We start from the raw sequence: 10364 nt of genomic DNA, 5'->3' as shown, positions 1-10364 counted from the left end.
TGTCTTTAAAATATAATGCTGTAGATAGGATTTTTAAGGATGAGTATATATTTGTAACATATTTGACTCCAGACTCTACTCTGACTCCAGCTTAAAGACTACCCTGATAGCATACACTTCCGGGCCTTATCTGGGCCAAATATGGCACATATGGCTGAGTTCTGGCAGTGGCAGAGGTCATTTGGGCCAGATTTGGCCCACACACATCAAACCGGTTTTAGTGTCAGTTCCGGCATGTTGTATGTTGGCCAGATCCGGCCCATGTGTGACAAACCGGTTTTAGGTTGAGTTCTGGCTTGTTGTATGTGGGCCAGATCCGGCCCATGTGTGACAAACCAGTTTTAGGTTGAGTTCTGGCTTGTTGTGTGTGGGCCAGATCCGGCCCATGTGTGACAAACCAGTTTTAGGTTGAGTTCTGGCTTGTTGTGTGTGGGCCAGATCCGGCCCATGTGTGACAAACCGGTTATAGGTTGAGTTCTGGCTTGTTGAGTGTGGGCCAGATCCGGCCCATGTGTGACAAACCGGTTTTAGGTTGAGTTCTGGCTTGTTGCGTGTGGGCCAGATCTGGGCCATGTGTGACAAACGGGTTTTAGGTTGAGTTCTGGCTTGTTGTATGTGGGCCAGATATGGTGACCAGATGTGCCATTTTCTGAAGACACGTCCTGGCAGATCACCTTACTTTACCAGTCAGTGGTTCTAAAACTATTTTGAGTACTGGACGCCCATAATATTTCAGGACACGTAATATAAATACATACACACATTGATTTGTTCTACACGGACCTGTTATGAAGCTGCAATGTTATTCGATTTTTTTACATTTTTGTACCATGTCCTCTGGTTCTTTTGAACTTTTTCGGAACCACTACAAATGTTTTATGCTTTGTTGTGCATTAGTATGACACCCCTAAATTATATATTTTTTTATAAAAAAATGCATGTTAAGCTACATAATCCTAGAAAATTTTGCAAATGTGTCTTGCTTGCCACTAATGACAGGTTAGCTTGGAATAGCAAGGTCATTAATTGACAGAAAAGGCTGAAACGACCTTTGGTGTGATAAAAAAAAAAAGTCCTCCATTGTGACACCTGTACTGTCACACCACAGGACAAAGTTTCTTTAAAAATAATTTTAAATAATTAAATAATATTTGTTTAACTCCTTTTTTATACTTTTAAATGCAATAATTACATTCATTTAATTAAGATCTAATCATCAAAAAAAAAATTATGAATCTTTAGAATATATGAAAATTTCACTTTTTAATAAAAAGTTACAAAAAACTTTTTTCATGATATTCACATTTCTTCAAGATGCACCTTATACACACACACACACACACACACACACACACACACACATACATATATGAGTGTTCGTAAAAGCAACAATACAAACTCTTAAACTATAAAAGTGCCACTTTGTCCCACTATTATGTGCAGGCCTGGCATTTTGCACTGGGCTATAGAACTACAAAATTTATTTAAAATTAGCAATATAACATTTGAATGACATTTTGAATTATGTAGTGATCTAATTCTATCCACCAAGCAATTGTATGTGATTGTGTGAGACTTATGGTCATGGTTATAGGGAAGTAACAAGAAGAACAAAGTGCAGTAAACGGTAAAACTGTTTGGACTACAAACCAGTACGTTCATAATTAAGACAATAACATGGTAAGATACAGCAGTTTGCAACAGTAAACAGCAAAAAAAGCTGTTTGTACAGCTAATATAGCTGGAATGACACCGAAAGCCAGACACATTAAATTTACAAATGGCCACGCCCCCTCTTACAGAAAAAAAAAATAAGGGGCATATGTTTATTCATGTTTATTTATGTAACGTAAGCGTGTGACTTTTAATTCGTGACGTGCTTTCATGGGCGTGCGCGCGGACCGGATGGAGTTGCCATGGAAACGGAGCCCAACACTGCAAATGTCACGAGGAAACACCCCGTTTCTCGCTGATTTCACTGTTTTCAGGTGAGTTAAGTCCATAAAATCACACACATATTACTTATAAATGTTGTTGACACTTCTCTTACTTGTATTTGACTCGCTTCTGTTGTTTATTTACTTTATAAGAATGGTTTAATGTCTTCGAAAAAGTCCGTTAGCATTTCTACCGTTTTCAGACGACGTATCGTCAGGTATGATAACTCTATTGTGCTCTTATTTATGAAAGTTTGGGCTTTTAATCAAATCTTCATCTGTAGAGGATAGCTTTTGACTGTTTTGTTGGTAATCTTTCAATGGATGATTGGAAATTGCTTAATTTATTTAACCTTAACATTTATACTTTACACCTATCGATGACGTCACGTTATCAAGGAGCGCGAAAATTTGATCTTTTATAGTAAACATAAAACTGTTCTGCGATTTCAAGACTGACAAAATAATCCTTCTACAACAGAAGGCAGTGTCCAAGATTTCAATATTTCTGAAGGGAGCTGCTGACAGAGATGTAGGAAGCGCTGAAAAGGTTAAGTAACCTAATATGCATTTTTTTCACAACATATATCACATTGAATCTGTTATTTTATTTATTTATTTTTTGCATTTCACCTGCTCTAGCTTGTTTCCATCTAATAAACCTGGAACTGCAGACTAAATATTGTTGGCTCTGTGTCAAATTGCTTGTTTTGTTCCTAGATTCTTCAGTGCTTCTTCATGGCATGCTGCATCCAGCAGAGTCGGAGTGAACCTACTGTAAGACAACATCTCAAAGATGCTATTGACCACAAGACTAGTACAGTAAGTCAAACCTCATATACAGTACGCTAGTGTTCAAAAGCTTGAAGTTGATACAATAATTACACCTCTGTAGTAATTATTTAATTAAAATATGTAAAAAGAGTAATATTGTGAAATATTATTACAATTTAAAATAGCTGTTTTCTATGTGAATACATTATAAACTAATTTATTCCTGTGGTGTGCAGCTGTATTTTCAGCATCATTCCTCCAGTCTTTAGTGTCACATGGATCCCTCAGAAATGCTGATTTGCTGCTCAAGAAACTTATTATCAGCGTTGAAACAGTTGTGCTGCTTCATTTTTTTTTGTGGAAACCGTGATGCATTTTATTTTTCAGGATTCACAGATGAATACAAAGTTCAAAAGACCTGCATTTATTTGAAACAGATGATTTTGAACAATTTGATGCATGTAACACTAACATTCAAATGTTTGGAGTCTATGTAACAACGAATCCAAAAAAAAAAATTTCAGCACGTCTGTATTTTAACATTGATCATAATCAGAAATGTTTCTTGAGCAGTAAATCATCATATTAGAATGATGTCTGAAGATGTGACACTGAAGACTGGAGTAATGATGCTGAAAATTCAGCTTTGACCAAAGGAATAAATGACATTTTAACATAATATTCACATAGAAAATAGTTGTTTTGAATTGTAATAGTCACAGTGTTACTATTTTACTGTAATTTGATTCAATAAATGGAGCTGTGGTGAGCATAAGAGATTTTTTATAAAGGCATAAAATATCTTACAGACCCCAAACTCTTGAATGGTTGTGTAAATTACAGTTATGATGTTCCTCCCAGTTAAATTTTATTAAAATGTATTAAATGTTACTCTGGCATATGCAGTCCATTCTATAGACTGTGTCTGTTCCCCAAAAACAGACAACAAATAATATGTTTATTAAGTGATCTAGAAAAATTATTTCAGTTTAAACCTACTAGATTAAAAACAGTACTCAATGTACTCCATTGATGAAATAGTAAAAAGTGCACACTGCCTGAAATGATATGAACAGCAGCTATGCTAATCTTTCTCCCTTTGTCTTCCTGTTTCTGCAAATGTCCATCCCAGGGTTATTAGAAACTGCACAGCACAGGACTTGCAGGACTTGTGAGGACTTCAGATGATACCGGTACTCAAAAGACATTAGATGATGGCAACTATAGATGGACATACAAACGACCACCACTGCAAAAAAGGTAATGTTAATTTGAAAGAGCTGTGTCACAGTATCAAGGGCTCCCTTAGTTAAGTTCTGCTTTCAGTACTGGAGAGTAAAAGATACATTTTTTTGTTTGATTTTTTTGTTTGATGTTTTTATTAGTACATATACGTTATCTTGCACATTTTATCTCCCCAACAGATTCTAATTTGAAAGAAGTTTATAATGCATGTTCGCTACTCCCAATTTAGAAGACTGAATCAGCCTGTGTATCTGAATGTTTCTCATACTCACTCCTCTCTGCCGCGTCTCACAGAGGATCCATTTACAGAAGCCTGTTTCGTAATGCTTGTTTATACTCGGTATACTCCAAACCGCAAGACTCTACGAGCGCATCTGGCAATATGGACAAGGCTTGATGCACGGCTGCAGCCTGTGTCAACTCACGCTTGTCTCTGTATTTTAACACAAATGTAAATTCAGTTTAACTGCATTGCTAATTTCACTTAGAAGAAATGAAACATTCAGCACATTTTCCACTTGTTCTTAAAATCCTAAATACTTAAAAATGAATAAATTGTCCTAAAACACAATAGAAAATTTTATGGAATTGAGGGTTATAATGGGAATTATATTGGCTTTAATGTAAACTATAATGGTGTCTACTGGTATTTGATGGATTCTATTGGTGGGATGTAATCTGGCAGATGGGAATAAATAGAACAGTAATTCATATTGGAATAATGCCCTAAACACACTACAAAAAGTAATTTTGTAATTGTTTTAATGGAAACCATAAGAATTTCTGTGATGGTTTCTATTGTTTTTGTTTTTTTCAGCAGGGTAACGAAACCCATACTGTGCTGCACACTACTGACAATATTAAGCTAAAGCTTGACTTCAAAATGATTTGCAAAATCAAATCAAAATCGCAACTGCACTATCTGTCAAAAAAATCAATTAGATATTTGCCCCAAATCGCACAGCCGCAATATGTTATGTGATATACGTCATGTGTATATGTTGTCTTTCATTTACTAACTGCTTGTTTTCTTAAAAAAAAAGAAATAATAATACTAGCTTCTCTAATGTTTTTGTATTCATTTATATATATATATATATATATATATATATATATATATATATACACAATTAACAAAAGCAAAAAAAAAAGGGCCTCTAAAACTAGCTAATTTTCGGAGATACTGAATTTGGGATTTTCCTTAGTTGTCAGTTATAAACGTCAGAATTAAAATAAATAAACATTTGAAATATATCAGTCTGTGTGTAATGAAGAAATATAATATACAAGTTTCACTTTTTGAATGGAATTAGTGAAATAAATCAACTTTTTGATGATATTCTAATTATATGACCAGCACCTGTATATCATTGCTCTTTTGTTGATTTTGATTGCTTCCATTTGTAAGTTGCTTTGGATAAAAGTGTCTGCTAAATGTAAATGTAATGTTAATGTGTATTTAACTATATTTATAAATATTTATCTGTATATTTTATTTTGTAATAATGTAAATGTATTTGTTTTATATCTATACATGCAGTTGTATTCATGTATGTATATTTATTTGTCTAATTTTTATATTTTAATAAAGCAGTTTAGACTACATGAGTGTTTTCTTTATTCTGGATGAATTACATATGCTTTTGTGTCTAGAAAGGGTAAATATGGGCCATATCTAACCCAGAAGTCAGCCACAACTGGGACGGATCTGGGCCACATCTCAGAAATGGCGTGGTTGACATCTGGGCCAGGTGTCGCCCATGCCATTTGTGAGATGTGGCATGGATCTGGTACTGTTGTGGCTGACTTCTGTCAGACAAAACTGGGCCAGGTCTGGCCCAGATGTCACCCACACCATTTCTGAGATGTGGCCCAGATCTGGTTCAGTTGTGGATGACATATGTCAGCCAGACTCAGGTTGAGTCATCGCCGTCATTCCGCGCGGTATGTGGGCCAGAAGAATATGGGAGATGTGGGCCAGAACTGGGCCACATGTCGTTTGCTATCTGGGTAAAGACTTGATTTCAGATTTCACATGAAAGACTTGTGGACATGACTGTTGTTACATATTCATGTATTTGTGATTTGTTGTTTTAAGTTTTGATCTGTTTGTCCTCTAGAGGGCGAGTGTGTTCTGTCTTTGTTTTATTAGGGACTGATTGCCGGCACCTGTGGATTCTGTATGTTTGGCATAAGAAGTCCGAGCAGCCAGATCTGTGCGGTGGGCGGGGTGTTCGGCGGCGGTTCTGTGTGCTCTCCTGTTGTGTCTAGCCCCGGTTCATTTTCCTATTGTTATGTCCTTATCATTGTCGTAATAAATCCCCTATTGTACGAGCTGTGTTGTCTATGTCCTCTCTTGTGTTATGGCTGCGGTCGTAACATAATTGGGGGCTCGTCCGAAACGATTATGTTTTTGTTTTGTTTTTCCATGTGTGGAGGAAAATGTGTGACGTATTTGGCCCGTCCTGGAAAGTGTTTGGTGTAACTGCTGTGGTCCCACGTGAGTATTTGCCCTGTATTTTGTAGTCGTCGGGTAGGTTGGACCTGCCACTTTGTTATTTTGCCTTTTTTATTTTTAGTGGTTATTCGGAGTGGGGGTACGTTTCAGTTCACGTGTGGCTGATCTTGTTAATGGGATCGGTGCGCAGGTGGACATGAGTTTAGCGTTTAAAGTCGCCCCGAGCCCCTAACGCCACTGAAGATTAGATGGTAAAAATAAAACTCTTACAGGGTAAATGCATTTTTCTGTGGGATCGCTGTTAGTTGCAATTAGTGTCAGCCGCATTTGTTTAGTTGCTTAAATAATTGTTAATTAGTGAGAGCAAGTTGTTTGTATACGTGCATGTACGTTTGACATTTATTCGTTTATTCGAGTGCGGATAAAAGTTTGAAATGGCTTCGGTGGATACTTTTCATGAATCTCCATCTGAGGAACTGCTTTCTTTGTATACAAAGTAACAGTTGTTGCAGATAGCAGAGTTTTATAAAATGGAAATAACCTCTAAGGACAGGAATTTAAAGGAAACTTTGCGGGGCATACTGAAAAGTAATCTTGTTTAATTGGGTATTCTAGAAAGGCCCTTAGCAGAGGAAACGGCTGGTCCTTCTATGGGAGATCATGCCATTCGTTTGAGAGAATTAGCTTTGAAAGAAAGAGTTGGAGTTTGAAAATGCAAAATTAGACTTACGAAAACGTGAATTGGATCATGAGTTTGCATTAAAACGAATGGAATTAGAAATGGCCACTAAGAAGGGTGCTGCTGTCTCTGAATTTGATGTGGGACGAAATCGGAGGATGGTTTCTCGTTTTTGCGAAAGGGATGTTGAAAAATACTTTAGTCATTTTGAGAGAGTTGCGATTACTCTAAAGTGGCCTGCAGATTTTTGGTGTTTTACTGCAATGCGTGATCACTGGTAAGGCGCAAGAAGCTTACTCTGCCTTGACCATAGACGAAGCAGCCGATTATGAAACCGTGAAATCCGCAATTCTAAAAGCCTATGAATTAGTTCCGGAGGCGTATAGACAGCGTTTGAGACATTATGTAAAACTCTGATTAGACTTATGTGGAGTTTGCGCACGAGGAAGAGATATTATTTGATAGATGGTGTGCGTCTAAAAAAGCTGAAAGCAGAGAACAGTTGCGACAACTGATGTTTGTGGAAGATTTTAAAAATGGCTTGCCTGCTGTTCTTTCTACATATTTAAATGAACAGAAAGCTGAGACACTTCACAACGTTGCTATGTTAGCTGATGACTTTGTGCTTACGCATAAGGTAGCATTTAAGGAGAAGTCATGGGACCGATTTCCTGTTTCTTCATCAGTCTTAAGTGATAAAAAGTCATCTGGCAATAAAAGTCGTTCCTTTTGGTGACAGGGCTTGTTTTTATTGTAAAGCTTCTGGACATTTAATTGCAAACTGTCCCATTCTTAAAAAGAAGTCCAGCCCAAAGTCTGTTGGTTTGATTTCAGATGATTTTTATTCGAAATCTGTTCTTCCGTCTGACTCCATGACTCAGTCCGAGAAGGCTGGATATGGGCCATTCCTGAATAGGGGAACTGTGTCCGTGTCTAGTTCTGATAGGAGTGTGCCGGTAAGCATCCTTCGAGATACTGGGGCTGCTTTGTCACTCATTTTGGAGGGAGTATTACCATTGTCTGAGAAGACTGCTACAGGTACTTTCGCTCTCGTTCGAGGTTTCGAAATGGGAGTTTTAGAAGTTCCATTACACCGTGTTCACTTGAACTCCGAATTGGTGTCTGGGAATGTGATCGTAGGTGTTCGTTCGTCTTTGCCCATTCCAGACGTAACTTTCATCCTGGGAAACGATTTAGCTGGAGGCAGTGTGTGGAGTTGTTTAAATGTGCCACCTGAAGTGGTAATGTCACCTCTCGTTGCTACTACGGATGAGTGTGCTTTAAAGCACCCTGATGTGTTTTCAGCATGTGCGGTTACATGCTCTATGGTTAAACCTGATGTTTCAGACGAGGTTGAGTTAAGTAGTACGTGGTTTGAAAATCCTGATTTAACAAAGTTGTCTTCTGTTGCTCCACAGGGGGAATTAAATCTGCATCCTCTGAGTGCTGAAAAGGGTTTTTGAACATTTTGGTGATTTGTCTCTGTCTTCTGATAGACTAATTGCCACTCAAAGGTTAGATCCTACGCTTGCGTCATTATTTGAAGTGGTTCATACAGAGCAGACATTTGGGAATACACACCAGGGTTACTTTCTCAGAGATGGGATATTGATGAGAAAGTGGGTGCCTTCTAACTCGTCTGATATCTGGAATGTTGTTGATCAAATTGTGATTCCGGTTGATTATCGAGACATGATCTTAAGTGTGGCTCATGATGGTACGGCTGGTCTTTGGGTGTAAGAAAAACATACCATCGAGTTTTACGTAACTTTTACTGGCCCGGTTTGAAGAAAGATGTGTCCCGCTATTGCCAAACTTGCCATACCGGTCAAATGGTTGGGAAGCCTAATCAAACTATTCCTCCTGTTCCGTTGTTTCCAGTTCCTGTGGTGACTGAACCCTTTGAACACATAATCATCGATTGTGTTGGGCCTCTTCCTCGTTCGAAGTCTGGTTGTAAGTACTTGCTGACCATAATGTGTGCGACTTCACGTTTTCCTGAGGCGGTTTCCTGAACTATTTCTAAAACACTCGTTAAGTTCTTCACACTGTTTGGTTTACCGAAAGTACTCCAGAGTGATCAAGGTACTAAATTTACATCTCGTATGTTTTCGCAAGTGCTTAAATGTCTTCACATTAAACATAATTTCTCATCTGCTTATCATCCTGAAAGTCAGGGCGCATTAGAAGGGTTTCACCAGACCTTGAAATCTATGCTTCGTTCTTACTGTTTCGAGTTAGGACGAGATTGGGAGGAGGGAATTCCATGGCTTCTTTTTGCTTCACGCGAGGTAGTGCAGGAATCACTCGGGTTTAGTCCCGCTGATTTGGTCTTTGGCCATACTCCGCGTGGACCGTTAACAGTCCTGAAAGAAAGTTGGCTATCCGATCAAAAAGGTAAATCTCTTCCCGAGTATGTTACTGATTTTCGTACCCGTCTTCATAGAGTCCGTGAGTTGGCTAAACAAAATCTTGAAAAAGCACAAGGTAAAATGAAGGTCTGGTATGATAAGAGAGCCAGAGAACGAAGTTTCAGACCAGGTGACAAAGTGCTGGTTTCGTTACCTGTGCTGGGAGGGTCGCTGCAAGCGCGATATAGTGGTCCTTATGTTGTGGAAAAGAAACTTTTTCCGACCGTAATTGTTATTCATCTCCCAGATCGCAGTAAAAGTTCCAAAGTTTTTCATATTAACTTGATCAAGATCTATCATGAGAGGGAGTCGAGTATTGAGAAGTCTCTGAAATGTGTTCCTCCCGGTATTAATCCAGGACCAACTGACATGACGGCTGCTGTATGTTTGGCTGTACAGGAACCGTTGTATGAAGAGGTGGGACCATCTAGGTGTGTAGTTGAGGGTCGGTTGAAAAATTCTGAAGCGTTACTAACCTCGTGTAGTCAACTGTCACATTTAACAGCTGTGCAACAAACTGACATTTTAATCCTCGCCATCTGTCATTTTGAGGTTTATTTGACTGGCTCTCATCCTATTGTGTATTGTGATCACAATCCGCTTCTATTTTTGAATTCAATGCGCAACACTAATCAGCGTCTTATGCGTTGGAGTTGGACGTTACAACCATATGACCTCGATATCAAACACCTTCGAGGTAAGGATAATGTGGTGGCTGATGCCTGGTCCCGGGTCGGTTAGGGGCATAAACTAGAGAGGTAATGAAAAGGTGAAGGTTCACTTTTGCGGGGGGTGAAGGTGTTACATTCATGTATTTGTGATTTGTTGTTTTAAGTTTTGATCTGTTTGTCCTCTAGAGG

At 38.3% G+C, this 10364-nt stretch overlaps 1 long non-coding RNA gene across 2 annotated transcripts; it reads left to right on the top strand.

The window, feature by feature from the left end:
• Positions 1-2024: 2024 nt before the first annotated feature.
• LOC132142436 (uncharacterized) lies at positions 2025-4245 on the top strand. 2 transcript variants are annotated; one of them, XR_009434072.1, is made up of 4 exons: positions 2025-2155; positions 2419-2759; positions 3844-3971; positions 4136-4245. It is a non-coding gene; the product is annotated as an uncharacterized LOC132142436 (long non-coding RNA). The 2 variants fall into 2 exon arrangements; XR_009434071.1 differs by lacking the exons at positions 3844-3971; positions 4136-4245 and adding an exon at positions 2948-3815.
• The last annotated feature ends 6119 nt before the right edge of the window (positions 4246-10364 follow it).

This window comes from Carassius carassius, chromosome 6 (genome assembly GCF_963082965.1).
Source record: "Carassius carassius chromosome 6, fCarCar2.1, whole genome shotgun sequence".
NCBI classification, from domain to species: Eukaryota; Metazoa; Chordata; class Actinopteri; order Cypriniformes; family Cyprinidae; genus Carassius; species Carassius carassius.
Note: the sequence above shows the minus strand (reverse complement) of the source record. Positions and strands in the feature narration are given on the sequence as shown.